Source organism: Scyliorhinus torazame, chromosome 13 (assembly GCF_047496885.1).
Source record: "Scyliorhinus torazame isolate Kashiwa2021f chromosome 13, sScyTor2.1, whole genome shotgun sequence".
Taxonomy (NCBI): domain Eukaryota; kingdom Metazoa; phylum Chordata; class Chondrichthyes; order Carcharhiniformes; family Scyliorhinidae; genus Scyliorhinus; species Scyliorhinus torazame.
Genome location: NC_092719.1, coordinates 192,855,746 through 192,873,182, shown reverse-complemented (window position 1 = coordinate 192,873,182; position 17,437 = coordinate 192,855,746). Strand labels below are relative to the sequence as shown.

Sequence of the window (17,437 nt, the reverse complement as noted above, 5' to 3'; positions counted from 1 at the left end):
GACGCAATGAGGGCGTTACATCTCGCTACAGATCTGTCACAAGATTTGCGATGTTGGAACGCCTCACAAGATCTGAAGAGATCTCGCGAAACGTTGCGATCTGGGTCTTGTCCTCACTGTAAGAGATCCAGGTTTACATATTTTAGTGAGCAGTTAGGCTCACTTAAATATGTTGCCGCCCAATGTTCCTGAGGCCTTGGAACAAATGCCCCCATCTGGGAGACCTCATAATGCCACTGTTTAGCACTGGTCCACACAAACATGGACCAAAGGTAATGGCACCTGGGGGTGGCGGGGTCCTTCCAAGTCATCTGAGACCCCTGGCTGGGCAGGCTCTGGGTAGGGTGGCACCCTGACACCTGCTGCCATCTGGACACCTTGGCAGCACTATCCTGGCACAGTATCTGAAGCACCCTGGCACTGCCAGGTTGCTCTGTGGCACTGCCAGGCTGGAAGGAGCACTGTCAAGGTGCTAGGTTGCCCATGCCAGGGATTGGGCCCGGGCGTGCCTACCTTTCTGAGGTGTGGTGAGGGGGGGGGGGGGGGGGGGGGGGGGGGGGCAGCTCGAGGACCCCTAACAGGTAAGTTGGGATGTTGGGGAGGTCCAGAGGCCGTGGTGTGGAGTCCGAGAGGGGTTGAGAGATCAGAGCGGCATTTAAAAATGGCCATCTGATTTCTTCCTGCACTGGCGAGCTGCGCTTAACAATTCAGGAAATGAGGGTAAGTGCGGCCTCGTCGGAGCGTTCTTCACTGAATTTTTAAAAAACAGAGTCCAATTTGATTGCAGGGTCATTCTTGGCGCTGCAGGCGCTAAGAAACAGCCTGCGAAATGCTCCCAAAACGGAACTCTTTTTCCCCCCTGTTAAATTGCGCCCATTACCTTTAGTTCCCTCATCCAAATCATTAACATAATAATAATCTTTATTAGTGTCACAAGTAGGCTTGCATTAACAATGCAATGAAGTTACTGTGAAAATCTCCTCGTCACCACACTCCAGCGCCTGTTCGGGTACACGGAGGGAGAATTCAGAATGTCTAATTCACCTAACAAGCACGTCTTTCGGGACTTGTGGGAGGAACCGGAGCACCGGAGAAAACCCATGCAGACACCGGGAGAACATGCAGACTTCGTAAATTCATGCTTTGTCCCAATCCTGCCACTATTTTCCAAGTGCTCTGCTATCAAATCTTTTAAAATGGACTCCAGAATTATTCTCATCACCGACACCAATCTGACTGGTCGAGAATTCCCTGTTTTCTCTCAACCACCCTTTTTAAATAGTGGTGTTACATTAGTTACCCTCCAATCTGTAAGAACTGTTCCAGAGCCTATAGAACCTTGGAAGATGACCACCAATACATCTACTACTTCTAGGGCCACTTCTGGGATATAGATTATCAGGCCCTGGGGATTTATCTGATTTCAATCCCATCCATTTCCCCAACACCATTTCCCTATGACTTCAGTTCCTCTCTCTCACTAAATCTTGTATCCTTCAACATTTCTGGTATGTTGATTGTGTCCTCCTTTGCAAAGACAGAACCAACTTAGTTGGTTGGCAATTTCTTTGTTACCCATTATAAATTCACCTGGTTCTGACTGTAAGGGACCTACATTTGTCTTCATCAATCTTTTTCTCTTCACATACCTATGGAGGATTTTTCAGTCAGTTTTTATGTTCCCCACAAGCTTACTCTTGTACTCTACTTTCCTTTTCATAATCAATTCCTTTGTCCTCCTTTGCTGAATTCTAAACTGCTCCCAATCCTTAGGTCTGTTGTTTTGACTTATCAGTTTGTATGCCACTTCCTTGGATCTAATTCTATCTCTAATTTCACTTATAAGCCATGGTTTGGCCACTGTTTTCATTTCACTATCACACCAGACAGGAATAAACAATTGTTGCAGTTCACCCATCTTTGAATATTTGCCATTACCTATCCACAGTCATCCCTTTAATTAACGTTTTCTAATCCACCATAGCCAACTCGACCTCATACCATTGTATTTTCCTTTTAAAATTCAGGACCCTAGTCTCAGAATCCACTACGTCACTCTCCATCTTGATGAATAATTATATCATATTGTGGTCGATCATCCCCAAGGGGCCTCACATAACTAGATTGCCAATTATTTATTTCTCATTACCCACTCTAGGATGGCTTGTTCTCTCTTTGGTTCCTCAAAGTATTGGTCCAGAAAATCATCCCATATACACTCCAGGAATTCCTCCTCTTCAACATTGTTACTAGATATTGCATAATTGTGTCATCTACACAGATGCACACTGCAATGCAAAACCAGAGGCTAGGAGTGCTAATAGGCAAGTTGAGCAAATTAATCAAATTCAAAATTCAAATCACATAGTACCAGAAACAATAGTTCAATCATTTTATCATGATGATGCGATATGTGCATATGGAATATTAATCTTTAATTTCATTGGCTGGTTAAATATATATTCAACTTCTTTAACAGGACTTTTACAGCAAGGAATGACACTGACTTAAGGTGGATGTCACAGGCTCCATGACACATCTGGAATTATAAATTGGTCAGTTTCTGGAAGTTTTCAATGTGGATTACAATTAGGACAGCAATCATTCTTTAAGAATTTGGCAGGACTTGCAGTGTTGGGGATGTGCTGAGCAGTCACACATCAGGTGGCTCTCCTCCTCAATTTGGATTCATTCTACCCTTAAGCAGCAAAGAAGAGAAAAAGAGCAGTATGCCAGGAACTGGAAGCTCAAGATGCATCAGGGAAGCCAGAAGCGGTGAAAAATGGAAGGAGCAGCGAGCAAGTCGGCGGGCCACAAGGCGAGGGGTCCCCGGCCACCCCTGAGAGAGAGAGACTGATGACCCGAACAACAGGCTCCCCCCCACCCCCCAACCTGGAGAGGGATGGAAGACATTCTTGACCAAGGAATTGACTGCAATGAAGGAGGAAATCAAAGTGGAGATCCAGGTGCCGGTCAAGGTGGCGGAGGCGCTGTTCATCGTGCAGACGGCGCTCGACGGAATGGGGAAGAAGCTGGAGGCTCAGGGGAAGATGATTTAGGAGCTCGAAAAGGCACCGACTAACCAGAGTGACAGGACTGTAGCTCTGAAAGCCAAGATAAAAGGTTGGTGGCAACCCAGGGGAGCCTGAAGGGGAAAGTCAAGGATCAGGAGAACAGGTCTCGGCACCAAAATATTCGAATAGTGAGCCTGCCAGAGTGGATCGAGGGCAGGGACCAAACAGAGATTGTAATCTCTGACCATGTTCCACATGACATGAATGGGAGGTTGGAGATGGGCCATGCCCAACGCCCCACAAGGAGGTTGGACACGGCCTTCTTGGCCGACAAGGTCTTCTGCCAGAAAACATCACAAGCCGTAGGCGAGGTCGTTACGAACAACCGGAAAGGGGAAGTCCCACCTTCCACGTCCTGGGAGGCACATAAGGCGGTGATTAGGGAAGAGATTATAGCCTACAAGGCTCGTAGAGGCAGGGAAGAGAGGGCGGCTAGTCAGCAACTGTTCGACTCCATCTTGGATGACAGAAAATACTTGACTGTAGAGCTTCTGGCTGAGAGGAAAATGCTATAAATGCACTTTAACCTGCTATCCACCAGGAAGGCAGTGCATCAACACCGCCAGTCTCGTCCCACACCTACGGGAGATGTTTGCAGACTCGCTAGCGAGGGGCATCTTGCCTCCAACACTTGTACAGGCCATATATTGCTGATACCCAAAAAAGATAAAGACCAACGGAATGTGGATCATACAGACGCATTTCGCTGCTCAATGCGGATGGGAAAATACTTGCAAAAGTCCTGGCCAGGAGACTGGAGAACTGCATACCGGAGGTGGTCGCAGAGGACCAGACAGGCTCTGTCAAAAGTAGACAGCTAACTCTGAACATCAGAAGGCTGCTGAGTGTGATACTGACCCCATTTGGGGAGAGAACACCAGAGGTGATCGCCTCCCTGGATGCAGAAAAGTCCTTCAACAGAGTCGAAGGAAGCTGCTCATTGAAGTACTGGAGCAGTTTGGGCTAGGGACAGGGTTCACCTCATGGGTGAAACTCCTGTACAAAGCCCCCAAGGCGAACATTCGAACCAACACCACCAGCTCTGAATACGTCCAGCTGCACAGAGGTACCGGGCAGGGATGCCAGCTGTCCCCGCTATTGGGAATTGAATGCCTGGCGATCGCCCTGCGAGACGCGAGAGGTTGGAAGGGTATCCGAAGAGGAGGCAGAGAGCACAGAGTCTCACTCTAAGTGGATGATCTGCTCCTCTATATCTCGGACCCACAAATGGCATGAATGAAATCATGAAAGCTTCTGGAAGAGTTTGGGGCCCTCTCGGGCTACAAACTCAATCTGAGGTTTTCCCGATGAACCCGATCGGGGGAGGGGCAGAGCTGGAAGGTCTCCCATTTTAAAAAGCCTGAAACAAATTCTGATACCAGGGGATCCAGGTAGCCCACGATTAGACATGGATCCACAAGTGGAATCTGATCTGGTGGAGAAAGTTAAAAAGGGCCTACAAAGATGGGGTGCATTCCCACTTTCCCTAGCGGGAAGGGTACAGGCGATCAAGATGAATGTATTGCCAAGGTTCCTCTTCCTGTTTAGATCCATACCAAAATTAATCCCCAAGGCATTTTTCCAAAAAGTAGACAAAATGATTATGGAATTTGGGGGGCGGGGGGCGCAGAGAGAGAGAGAGAGAGAGAATCTAAGAATCCCGAGGACAACATTGCAGAGGCGAAGCAGCATGGGAATCCTGGCCCTTCCGAACTTGCAATACTACCACTGGGCAGCCATGGCCGAGAGAGTGAGGGGTTGGATAAGGGAACCGAACACGGAATTAGTGCGAATGGGGGAGTCCTCCCGCACTGGAATCCCCCTCTGAGCCCTCACCACGACAGCGCTCACAACCCCGCCGGCAAAACACAAAACCAGCCCAGTGGTAGTAAGAACACTAAGAACCTGGAACCAGATGAGACAGCACTTTGGTTTAACCAAGGTGTCCACCATGGCCCCGATCTGCGGCAACCACAGGTTTCCACCAGCCATGCTAGACGCCACCTTTACGAGGTGGAGATAGAACGGGGGAACGTTAGCAGTCACGGACATTTACACGGGGGACAGACTTGCAACCTTAGAAGAGACTGGAACTACCGAAAGGACAGGAACTCCGACATTTACAAGTCAAAAACTTCCTCTGCAAGGAAACAAGGTACCTTAGAGCCCCGAGAGAAACAATGTTGGAGCAGCTACTGGACACGGACAGTTTGGAAAAAGGGAACTGCAGGGGCATATAAGGGCGACTTTTAGCACCCAGACTTGTTGGGTTCTGGACAGCCTTCTTCGAGGCGATGGCCAAAGTTGTGAGCATGAGGGGGGAGCCGTGCACAAGAGTGGCAGTCTTTGGGGTATCGGACCAGCCAGAACTTCATATGGGGAAGTAGACCGATGTCCTTGCATTTGCTTCCTTAATCGCCCGCTGGAGAAACCTGCTCGGCTGGAGATCGGCAGCACCATCCTAAGTTGCAGACTGGCTGGCAGACCGCTCAGGATTTCTCCATCCGGAGAAGATCAAATAAACCATCTGAGGTCAGACGATGCCTTCCACAAAGCGTGAGGGCCATTCATCAGCCTGTTCCAAGAACCTGTATGAAGCCAACAATGCATAGAATGGGGGAAGGGGGGGGGGGGTGCATGGGAACCACCAGGGCCACAGAAAGCAGACAGGAACAGGGGGGTGGGGGTGGGAGACCCAAGGTAACACCAAGCGGGAAACCAGAAAGAGACCGACACGGGGACCAGAGGGCCCTCACAAAGCTATAACAAGCTTTATAGGCAAAATAAACAACAAAACAAACCATCTAAATGAAGGGATAGGACCCGGAGACAGTAGAAAAGGGGAGGAGCGGGGAACAAAGAGGATGGGGGGGGGGGGGGGCTGAGGGGGTGCCGAAAAATAACAATATGTAACTAATAACTGTTTCATCCATCTATAGTACAGTATACAAATGTAAACTTTAATACAAATATTTATTTTTAAAAAAGAATTTGGCCAAGAGTAGTACCTGCAAAAGGCATTTCTACAGTGAAAACTTTGCTGCTCTGACAATTAGAAAAAGATAATCTTAGTTAATGCATTGACCATTTCAATCTGTTTACTTTTCTTTGTTACTATAAAAATTAGTTTGTCGTCAATTTTACAAAGTGCAATTTGATTAGTCTGAGATTGATTGAAAAGCAGCAGAGTAGAAGACAAGCGGGGAAGTTACAGTACGGTGATCTTCTTGTGGTGGCAAGTTTAATAAAATCACGCAAATTGACATCGCTTTCAAATCAAGCTTTGGACGATGTTTCATTTTGTAATTTTCCATTTCCGTATCTTTTCAGGAAGCAATCTGTAATTTTGATGTAGTTGAGTAAATGTATTACGTTGTTCTCTTTTCCACAAACATAGTTAACATGCACCAAGCCAAAATGCAGCTGAAAGTGCCTGTTCAATAATTTGTGTTGGTTTACATTGTGTTCATCATACTCAGCAATGACTTGGTTTGTGGTTAGCAAGTTGGCCCAGAGCATCCAGAAGCAAATAACTCGGTGCTGATTACAAGCCTTCTGAATTGTTTATGCTTTATTGCCATTGGAAATGCAGAAGAAAAAAGTAATTTCTTTTCAAAGGCAAGGACAATAAACAAAGGTCCTTTCGACAGAAATTTCATATATGAAAGAGTTCAATGTCGGTATTTCAGAACCTCAAGGCATAGTTTCATGGTCAATGTATTTAAATTACAACATTTTTAATTCAGTACATATCACAATTGTGTGTATAGAAATAAAGCACGGAAAGGTAAAATATGGAAATTAATTAATTTATATCAATTTCTAGTACTAAGTGTTTCAGACATGAGTATGAATGTATCAATTACTGAATGCAGATTATTCAGCAGTTAAGTAAAAAATCTCATCCAGTAATGTGATTTAACAAAATCAATTTGTCACTTATTATGGAGCACGAAACTGGCAATAATGACTTGTATTTAAGTAGTGTTAGGAAAACAAATGTAGTTTTCAGGGATTTATTTTTGTATTGGTAAACATTAGAAATAAGGTATAATTTTGAGTGTGTTTAATTTAATGTTTCTATGCATAGAAGGGTAAAACCTATAGTTAGATTAATGCTGGACAAAGGTGCTTATATATGTGGGAGTTGGTTAAGTTCCAATTGCGTCTCTATTGATGCCACCTGGGTACATTGGCAGTGCCACCCTGGCACCCTGACAGTGCCACGCTGAGCTCATCAGTGCAGGAAATGAATGTCAGTGCAGCCTTGGCAGGGTCGCCCAAAAGGGACGCTTTTTGTTCCGTTAATTTGCACCCAGGATCTCGGGAATGAACAACTCCGTGTTAATGATTGCACATAGGTTTTAGGATTAAGGGGGGGGGTAAAGGAGTTTTGTTTTATAATACAATTTTTTGATGTTTAATAAAGGTTTTTTTCTTGTTGTTAAATCTAATGAGTGGTCCTGTGATTCTGTTCCTCTGTGTTTTATTAAAAAGTAAAAGTTACAGTCTTTTGAACCCCAGAATTCTATTCTGGGATCTTCCCATCCAGTTATAACTTCAACTGGGATCGTAACAATAACACTTTTAAGGTAGAAAATCATTCCAAGGCTCCACATTGCAGCATAACACAAAAATTGGTCTGGTTGAGTGATGGTTACAACAAAGAAGACAATGAAGCTACAAGAGTAAATCTGCTATAAAATTGAATGACTGATGCAGTAACATGAAAATATTTTTTATATGTATATTATATGTAAAATATAAAATGCATGCATGACTATATATGGAAATAAAAATTAAACAGGTACACCAATTACTTAATGTCGCTTTCCTTACTGCAACTAGTCAGATTGCTTGCACCTATAACAATAATATTTAGAATGGCAGGACACTATATTTGTTATCACCCATGTTGAACTACAAGGCTCTATAGCTATTATAGGAAAAATCCAGAAATCCACAGGCATGTTTTGGCTTAGTTACAAAAACTGATGGGAAACATATGAGCACATACAAAGCATTTTCAATATTTGGTTGGGAGCTGCATGAAGTGATGATCCATGAACACTTCTGTTTGAACATTATCTGACTACTGGGAAAAAGCCTTCTTTTATATATAAGATTTATTTTTCTATATGTATTTTTTGACACAATGTTGAGATTTCTTCTCATAATTGTTGGTGGAATAAAAATCTACATAAAACTGCAAGATATTTAAGCAACAGCTGTGTCACCTAAGGCTTCCTGAGGTAAGTATGTGTTAAAGGCATTTGCTCTAAAAAATGCTTTAAATTATACAATGAGTTAATTCAAAGTACTGATTCGTAGAATAGAAATAATGCACAATGTCAGTCATTTAAATTGTTTTGTGATTTTCTATTTATTTCTTGAATATATAGTAATAATTGGCTATGAAACTCTTTGGGATGTCCTGAAGGTGTGGAAGGCAACTGCAAGTTTGTCCCACCTTTGAGCATCCAGACATCCTAAACATGTAAATTGTGAAATTCTGCTGTTTGCTGGGAAATATACATTACAAGTCATATACTTTACCTATTATTTATGACAAATTATTCGACTATACTACAGCAAGTAACTTGAGATGCCGTTAATATTCAAACATTGCTCAATTTTGAAATATCTGTTAAAATATTGCTGTTGCCATTAATATAAAGGAATTTCAACAATAAAGCAGAAATTCACTTCCACAGTATAAAATACAGGCAGTAGACATTTTTACAGTTGAATGAATCTTAAACAGTAATTCTACTTGCACATTGCACCAGATAGTTCTGACATGCATAACATCGCTTAGTCTCTCTTGTAACTTCATTTCTAAAAGTATCTTTCTCAATGCAAAACATTTTGGCTCACATACAATATGACACTGTGACAGATAGCTACTGCAGAAACTACAAGTTGCTTTCCTCAATTGTTGTAACGGTTTTAAGTGAGCATTTTGATTTAACCACCAAAAATATATCTCACTCTCTTCAAATGATAACATTTTTTTACTTTGTTATTGTTGGGATGACATTTTTGAACATTTATAAGTATAAGGTCATTGCCAAATGAGCCGGCGAGATGAGGATAACTTTTTTCTTTTACACAGCAAGTTGTTACTATTTGGAAAACAGCACATGACAGGATAATGGAAACAGTTTCAATACTAACTTTCAAAAATGGAATTGGATAAATTCTTGAAAGGTGAAAACTTTCAGAACTATGGGGAGAGAATATGAGAGTAGGACTCATTGGATAACTCTTTCAAAAATCTGGCACAGCCTCAATGCGCCAAACGGTCATCCTTTGTTTTGTATGATTCTATGCATATATAAATATTCTCATTGTTTCTACTATATGTATATATATATATATATATAAATTTTTAAAAAGCAACGGGCAGCATGGTGGCACAGTGGTTAGCACTGCTGCCTTATGGTGTTGAGGACCCGGGTTTGATCGAGGCCCTGGGGCACTCTCTGTGTGGAGTTTGTACATTCTCCCCGTGTCTGCGTGGGTCTCACCCCCACAACTCAAAGATGTGCAAGGTAGGTGTATTTGCCATGCTAAATTGCACCTTAATTGGAAAAAAAAAATTGGGTACTTCAAAAACAAACTTCTAAAAAGCAAAAGTTAGTTATTTTTCTGTCGTATCCTAACGGGTCTTATGGGGTGGGAATGATTGTCTTCCCCATGGTTCACACAGAGTACATGCTCCCCAGCTGAGGGGCGGGGGTACTCCATTCGGCTATGTGTAAAAGACTGGCCAGTAAGGCATCGACCGCAAAGAGAGCCGGTTGGGGCCTCACGCGCCAAGGTTCCAGGTTTGATCCCGGCCCTGGATCACTGTCCATGTGGAGTTTGCACATTCTCCCTGTGTGTGCGTGGGTTTCACCCCCACAACCCAAAGATGCGCAGGATAGGTGGATTGGCCACACTAAATTGCTCCTTAATTGTAAAAAATGAATTGGGTACTCGTAAAAAAAAGAGACCTGGTAGGGATCTACCAGAAGTTGTATATAAAGTAAAGTAAATAAATCAAAATTCTTTATTCTGCTCGGTGTGGAATTCCCATGTCCTTATTAAACTTTTGATAAATTTTAAACAAATTACTACTGTGAATATTGCCTGCAAACAAGTGGAAGAAATTGAAACAAAACAGATCTAATTGTACAAACAACGGGCAGGATTTTCTGGATACCTCCCCCCACCAATGGTATGTTTTGCTGTCAATGGGGGTTTTGTTGTTCACATCCTCTTCCGCTGGGGAACCTGCGGTGGGGGGTTGCTGCCGGCAGAACCAGAAGACCCCACTGGAGGGAACAACTGGAAAATCCTTCCCAATGATGTATTGGCAAAGTGCATAATCAACATTGTCACAAAAAGGAAATATTGGGTCAAAAATATATTTCTGGTAACCAGTGTTTAGAATTGTTCGAAAAAGGACGTTGCCAATATTCCACAATGTGTTGAAATTGGTGAAGGAAAGAAACATCAAAATAGTGGTATTGCAATAGAAGGCAACACAGATTGCAACTGTGTTGATTAAAATATGAACTGAACAAATAACACAAAAAACACAATTTTCACCAAATAATTATCTTTTTGCCAATAAATTTATATTACATCCGATAGAATTTACAACCTCTTATAAAATAATCAACTTTATTTATTTCATATCAATGTCATACTTAATTATGATTAAATTATTAATTTCCCAAGTAATAATGATTCATACAATGTTAACTTCTTTGTTTCAAAATTCTCTCCAATAGTGTTATATCCTCTCTTGTATCCAGATCTTACCATTCTGTCACTAAACTACCCCGAACTGAAAAAAAATGCTTTGAATTAATAAGGAAGATGATCGTCATTTAAATAATCAGACCTCCATACAACAAACCTTTCAAATAAATATTCTAGTAAGTAAATGCTATTTAGATTTCAAGATGTACTTCTACGCCTTTCTCCTATGTAATTGTTTTAATGGATCTGTTGAGAGTTCTGAGCATATGTGGGCTTTGGGGGACTTTTCAGTCTGCAAGAGGATGACCTGTAAGCAAGACCTGTTTTACTACTGCTCCTGTTTTCATAGTTATTACTGTTAATAACTCTGCTGAGTTACTGTTATTGTCAAACGTTGTTATTTATTTATATAAAGGAGTTCCTTTTATTAAATAACTCATTCAACTGCTTTCTCGTCTCAAGTCACCACATAAACTTCAATGAATGCAGTGTCATCGACTTCCAGGTTCATCCTTGAGTAGTTCTAGAATTGAGTGGAATAACTTTCAACTTAAGCAGACTTTTCAAACTGGTGTATCAGATGGCTGTTAGACACTCCACCTGATTTTCACTCCATTGACATTTTGAGGAAAGGAAAATCCTGCAGACTACATAACAGACATGTTGATACAGTCCGTTTTAAGACCCTGCCAAAGTTGAAAGTTACTCTAATGTATTGGTGAGCTGAGTACGCATTTTGGTCTACAATCCAAAGGAAAATGTCATCAGACTATAGGGTGCTGTAGTGTAAATCACTTTGTTATTATCCATTAGAAATGTAATGGTATGCAGAAGTTCTTCTTTTGTCTTTTCCCATGTTATATGGGTTGCCACAATGCTGGTTGATCAACCATAATCTTTGGATTTTTAAAATATTCATTCTTTAATGGGATGTGGTCAGCGCTGGCTTGGCCATTATTTTGCCCTTGGGAAGGTGGTGGTGAGCCACCTTCTTCAACAGCTGCAGTCCATGGCAGGTAGTTTTAGAGCCGGGCTCCCTTCCTGCTGCTAAACCTCCCCATCTACCTGGCATTGATGTATGCTGGCTTGGCTGCACCAGTAGCTGTGTTCTTTTGGAGCCAACAAGTTCTGAAGTGGGACTCGAACACAGAGGCCTTCCCACTCAGAGGCAAGATTGCAGCAGTTGAGCCACTCCAGCTCCCTCTGGCAGACATCCAGTAATTCCTCAAAAAGGAGTGTTATATCTCCTTTTGTTAAAGGAGCATCTTCCAAAGTGAGAGAAAAATACACCGTGCAAAATTGCTCGACAAAAAATTAACTTTTTCCCCTTTGGATTAGCAGACTTTAGGATGCTCTGACAGGCAGAAAATAGCAACTCTGTTGGCACCAGGTTACTTTGTTTTAATGCCCTTCGGAAGTGCAAAAAATAATTTCTATTTTTCAGCACTGAATTTCATGCTGGCCAGCGTTATTCTAGTGTTCCAAGTCAGTCATCATTAAAATTGGTATGCTCTTGCACTGGAATCCTGCAGAAGCAAAGCTGTGGTGTGATCAGGGAAAATGAAAAACTATCACCTGTGGAACAAAATTTGCTCTGAGTGATTTTCCAGACTATGTTTACTTAGGTGAAATAAAGGAAGTTTTTACTGTACAGAACATATACAGTAATCATAAGGTTAATAGTGGTGTAATCATTAAAAGACAAACAAAAGAGAGACAGGATGGTCAACACATTTGCAAATGCAACCCAAAATCTGAATCAAAGGCATGACTGCAGAGCCCTCTCAAGCGTTTTGGTTATAGTGTATCTACACGTTAACAGTCATGCACTCTATGGTGTACATTGCTAGTATTGTTTTTGTCAACTAAAATCTTCAGAAAATAGGAAGGAGCATCATGAACACAATTTAAAAGGAAAACAGTAGAGGCTGGAAACAATGGGCGGCACGGTAGCACTGTGGTTAGCACTGGTGTTTCACAGCGCCAGGGTCCCAGGTTCGATTCCCGGCTTGGGTCACTGTATGTCGGAGTCTGCACGTTGTCCCTGTGTCTGCGTGGGTTTCTTCCGGGTGCTCCAGTTTCCTCCCACAAGTCATGAAAGACGTGCTGTTAGGTAATTTGGACATTCTGAATTTTCCCTTAAATGTACCCGAACAGGCGCCGGAGTGTGGCGACTAGGGGATTTTCACAGTAACTTTGTTGCAGTGTTAATGTAAGCCTACTTGTGACAATAATAAAGATTATTATTATTATAAAATTCAGAACACTCAACAGTTAAGTCAGCATCTATGAAAATAACTGAGAAATTGATGTTTCAGGTGCAGGCTCTTCATTTGAAACAAGATGTGCAGCATTAAAAAGTAATGGAAGAGGGAACACGCCTACAAAAATAAATAGAATGACTGTCAAATGCTTAAGTTCAAAATGAGTGCTAGTTAAGTGGCAGAAATTGGATTAGCATGAAACAGTAAGAGCAATTAAAGATGTGCCTAATATGCATGGACAGCACGGTAGTACAGTGGTTAGCACTATTGCTTCTCAGTGGCAGGGACCTGGGTTCAATTCCCGGCTTGGGTCACTGTCTGTGCGGAGTCTGCACGTTCTCCCCGTGTCTGCGTGGGTTTCCTCCAGGTGCTCCGTTTCCTCGCACAAGTACCAAAAGACATGCTTGTTAAGGTGGATTGGACATTCTGAATTCTCCCTCAGTGTACCCAAACAGGTGCCGGAGTGTGGTGACTAGGGATTCTCACAGTAACTTTATTGCAGCGTTAATGTAAGTCTACTTGTGACACTAATAAAGATTATATTGTATTATAAAATGGTTATGTCACGGAAGAGATTCTGGTTCTGACTGGTAGAAATTGAAGCATGAATAAGTAGCAAAACAGACAAAGCTCTAGTGGCTCAGCAATGTGGGAGAAGAAAACATTTTGTCACCAAGGATGCAGACCATCCCAACCGCACAATAAACTGGCGGAGTGTTCCCACTCATTTTTTCCGACCACACCCCAAAATATGTTGACACACTGCCAGGACTTCATGCCAAACAGAAAGTGCAGACTATAATTAAAATCTGAAATTAATTAAGTCAAAAGTAAGGCTGGGTGTTCAACAGAGAGAGATCAAGAGATAGCCCTGGAAACTGTGTAGAGTAACATTGAAAGTGTAAATGACCAAAGCCAGAGAGTTGAAAGCCTGAGTGGGATAAAGAATTGAAATGGCGGACTTCCGGTGGCGGCAATGAGTGAGTGAGCCGCACATTCGGGGGCTCTCACTCCGACGGGATTTGAGGACCTGGTTCCCCGGTTTTGCGGGGCTGTGAAAGGTCGGCCACGGAGGGCTAAGGAGCGAGCAGAGCTGCATGGAACTGCGGGAGAGCAGAAAGCAGCGCAAGCGGGAGAGGAAGGGACAAAGGCAAGGTGCAGGGGAAGCTGATCCGGGAGCAAAGATGGCGGACCTGCGGACCTGGCGATCCAGCAGGCGCTGGAAAACATGCTGCAGGTGGTAAAGAGCAGTTTTGAGTCGTTGAAGCGGGATAACTTGGACCCACGTCAGAAAGCAGTGGATCAGCTGAATCAGAGACTGGATGCCCAGGACGAAAAAGTTAAGGAGCTGGGGGAGGCGGTGGAGGAGCAGGCGGACGTGCAGATGATTGCTGCGCTAGAAGTCGATGGACTGAAGGAGAGACAGAGAAGACTGCTGGACAGAGTCGAGGAGCTGTAAAATAGAGCCCGTAGACAAAATCTGAGGATCATTGGCCCCCCGGAGGGGGCGGAGGGAGCTGATGCCACAGCGTTCGTGGCGGACCTGTTGATGCAGCTGATGGGGGCTGAAGCCTGTCCGCGACCGCCGGAGCTGGAGGGGGAACACAGAGTACAGGCGAGACAAGTACGTCCGGGGGGGCCCCCCCCCGTCCGATGGTGATTAGGTTCCACAGGTTTGCGGAGAAGGAGCGGGTACTGCAGTGGGCAAAGAGCGCTAAGAGCAGCAAGTGGAATAACAGTGTCCTTCGTATTTACCAGGTCCTAAGCCAGGAGGTGGCCAGGCAGCGAGCAGCCTTTAAACAAGTTAAGGAGGTGTTGTTCAAAAAGCACGTGAAGTTTGGTCTGCTCTTCCCGGCCCGTCTTTAGGTTACGCATCAGGGCCAACACCACTACTTCTCCAAGCCCGAAGAAGCGATGGACTTTGTGAGGGATCAGGGGCTGGTCTCGATAAAAGGACCCATGGACGTAAGCTAGGGTCTGAGAATTACTGGTTGAAGGGACGCCTACTGTGCCTGGACTGCAGGTCGACTGTTTACTGCTTTAAAGGTGCCTTGTGGTGTATTTTTTGTGGGCAGTTTTTGCCTGTGGGGGAAGTGTATCCCCCCCCCCCTCCCTCGCGAATGGTCTTTTTCCTATTGGTTTGTTTTTCTCTCCTTTTTTATTCTTCTTCTGTTGTGGTGGGTACCATTTGTTCCGCTCTCTGAGTGCGCTGGAGCCTGTATTGTAACAAAAAGGTGGCCGATCAGCAATGGGGATTAAAGATGTTGGTTGGGGGCTTTTGTTTCATTTATGTCTATGGTTATTCTGTTTGTTTCGGATGGGGGATTGTACGGGTACTGGGTTATTGCGGTGTTATATACATATATATATTTTTTTGGGTGCTCAGAAAGGGACATGGGTTAACACTTTTCTGTGTACACAGCTGGAACTGTATTGTACCTGGAGCAGCCTCGCGTTGCTGTTTACATCTTGTTTGATCTTTCCCATCTTAGTGAGACTGCTCCAGTGGGTCAGAGTGGGGGATGGTGTGCTGGGGAGTGGGGAGATGAGATCGGGGAAACAATGGAAATGAGACAAGGGGGCGCCGGAGCGATGAGTCACCGGGCTAGCAGATTGGCTAGTCAAGGGAGTCAGGTGGGGGGGGGGGGGGGGGGGGGAGAATACAGCCAGTGAATGGCAGGGGTGGGGTTATTTTGCTGACGTGGGGGGGATCTGAAGTAGGTAATGGAAAGGAGGTCGGGGATGGAGGTAGCCAAGAGGCGAGCCAGGAATGGCATGGCGCATGGGCCGGGCCCAAGAAAGGTTATGGCTGACCGGCCGGGGGGGGGGGGGGGGCTGTGCCCCCCAACCATGCTGATCACCTGGAATGTCAGGGGACTAAATGGGCCAGTTAAAAGGGCACGTATGTTCGCGCATTTGCGGGCTCTAAAGGCAGACGTAATTATGTTGCAGGAGACACATCTGAAAGTGCCTGACCAGACTAGGTTAAGGAAGGGCTGGATCAGCCAGGTCTTCCACTCGGACTTGGATTCTAAGTCCAGAGGGGGTAGCAATTATGATCAATAAGCGGGTTCAGTTTGAGGCGGGGGGCGTAGTTGCAGACGGCGGGGGCAGATTCCTTATGGTCAGGGGCAAGCTGGAAGGGAGAAGAGTGGTGCTGGTGAACATATATGCGCCGAACTGGGACGACGTTGACTTTATCAAAAGAGTGCTGGGGAAGATCACGGACCTAGACTAACGTAAGTTGATAATGGGGGGGGGACTTTAATACGGTCCTTGACCCAGGGCTGGACCGGTCATGTCCCAGAACGGGCAGACTCCCAGCAATGGCAAGCGAGCTGAAAGGGTACATGGAGCAAATATGGGCTGTGGACCCATGGAGAGCCAGGCAGCCGACGGGAAGGGGCTACTCGTTTTATTCGCATGTTCATAAAGTATATTCTAGGATTGATTTTTTTATCGTGAGCAGGGACTGTGTAGGGGAGGTAAAGAATACGGAATACTCGGCAATCACGATCTCGGACCATGCCCCGCACTGTGTGGACCTGCAGGTCGGGGGGGCGAATTACCAACCCCCGCAATGGAGGTTAGACGTAGGACTGTTGTCGGAGGAGGGGATATGTGAGAGACTTCTGAAGTGTATGCAAAATTACTTGCAGGTGAACAATACGGGAGAGGTTTCAGCAGCGACCATGTGGGAGGCGCTGAAGGCAGTAGTGAGGGGGGAGCTGATCTCAATTCGGGCTCACAGGGTCAGGGCGGACAGAGCAAAAATGGACAGATTGGTTAGGGAAATTCACCGGATAGACGAGGAGCATGCGGGGTCCCCGGGGGAGGACCTACTCAGGGAGAGATAGAGATTGCAGGCGGAACTGTGGGTGCTATCCACGAGTAGGGCCATGGAACAACTTAGGAAGGCGAGGGGAGTGGTGTATGAGCATGGGGAGAAAGCCAGTAGATTGCTAGCGCAGCAACTCAGGAAGAGGGAGGCGGCCAGGGAAATAAGTAGAGTGGTTGATGGGGAGGGGAGCAGAGTGGAGGACCCGGCAGGACTGAATAAGGTATTTCGGGACTTCTATAGTGAGCTGTACACTTCAGAACCCCCGGAAGAGCCGGAGGAGATGAAAAGGTTCCTGGATGGACTAACCTTTCCAAACGTAGGCAGGGGACTAGTGGACGGGCTGGGGATCCGATTAGAGCGGAGGAGGCATTGGGGGGCCTAAAGGCCATGCAGTCGGGGAAAGTCCCAGGACCGGATGGATACCCAGTAGGGTTTTACAAGAAGTTCTCGGAGATAATGGGACCGGTCCTGACAAGGGTTTTTAATGAGGCAAGGGACAGAGGGAC

General features: G+C 44.8%; 2 protein-coding genes across 6 annotated transcripts in view; one reads left to right on the top strand and one right to left on the bottom strand.

The window, feature by feature from the left end:
- The window catches only part of cenpp (centromere protein P), a 452,755-nt gene that overhangs the window by 120,345 nt on the left and 314,973 nt on the right, over positions 1-17,437 (bottom strand). The window lies entirely within an intron of this gene.
- The window catches only part of aspn (asporin (LRR class 1)), a 49,217-nt gene continuing 39,896 nt past the window's right edge, over positions 8,117-17,437 (top strand). Inside the window, exons 1-2 of one of the 2 annotated variants that reach the window (XM_072472635.1) lie at positions 8,117-8,326; positions 10,880-11,002. The gene's annotated coding sequence lies outside the window, so the exon portion shown is untranslated. Of the gene's footprint in view, positions 8,327-10,855; positions 11,003-17,437 lie in introns of both variants that reach the window. The other variant, XM_072472634.1, reaches the window with a different exon arrangement.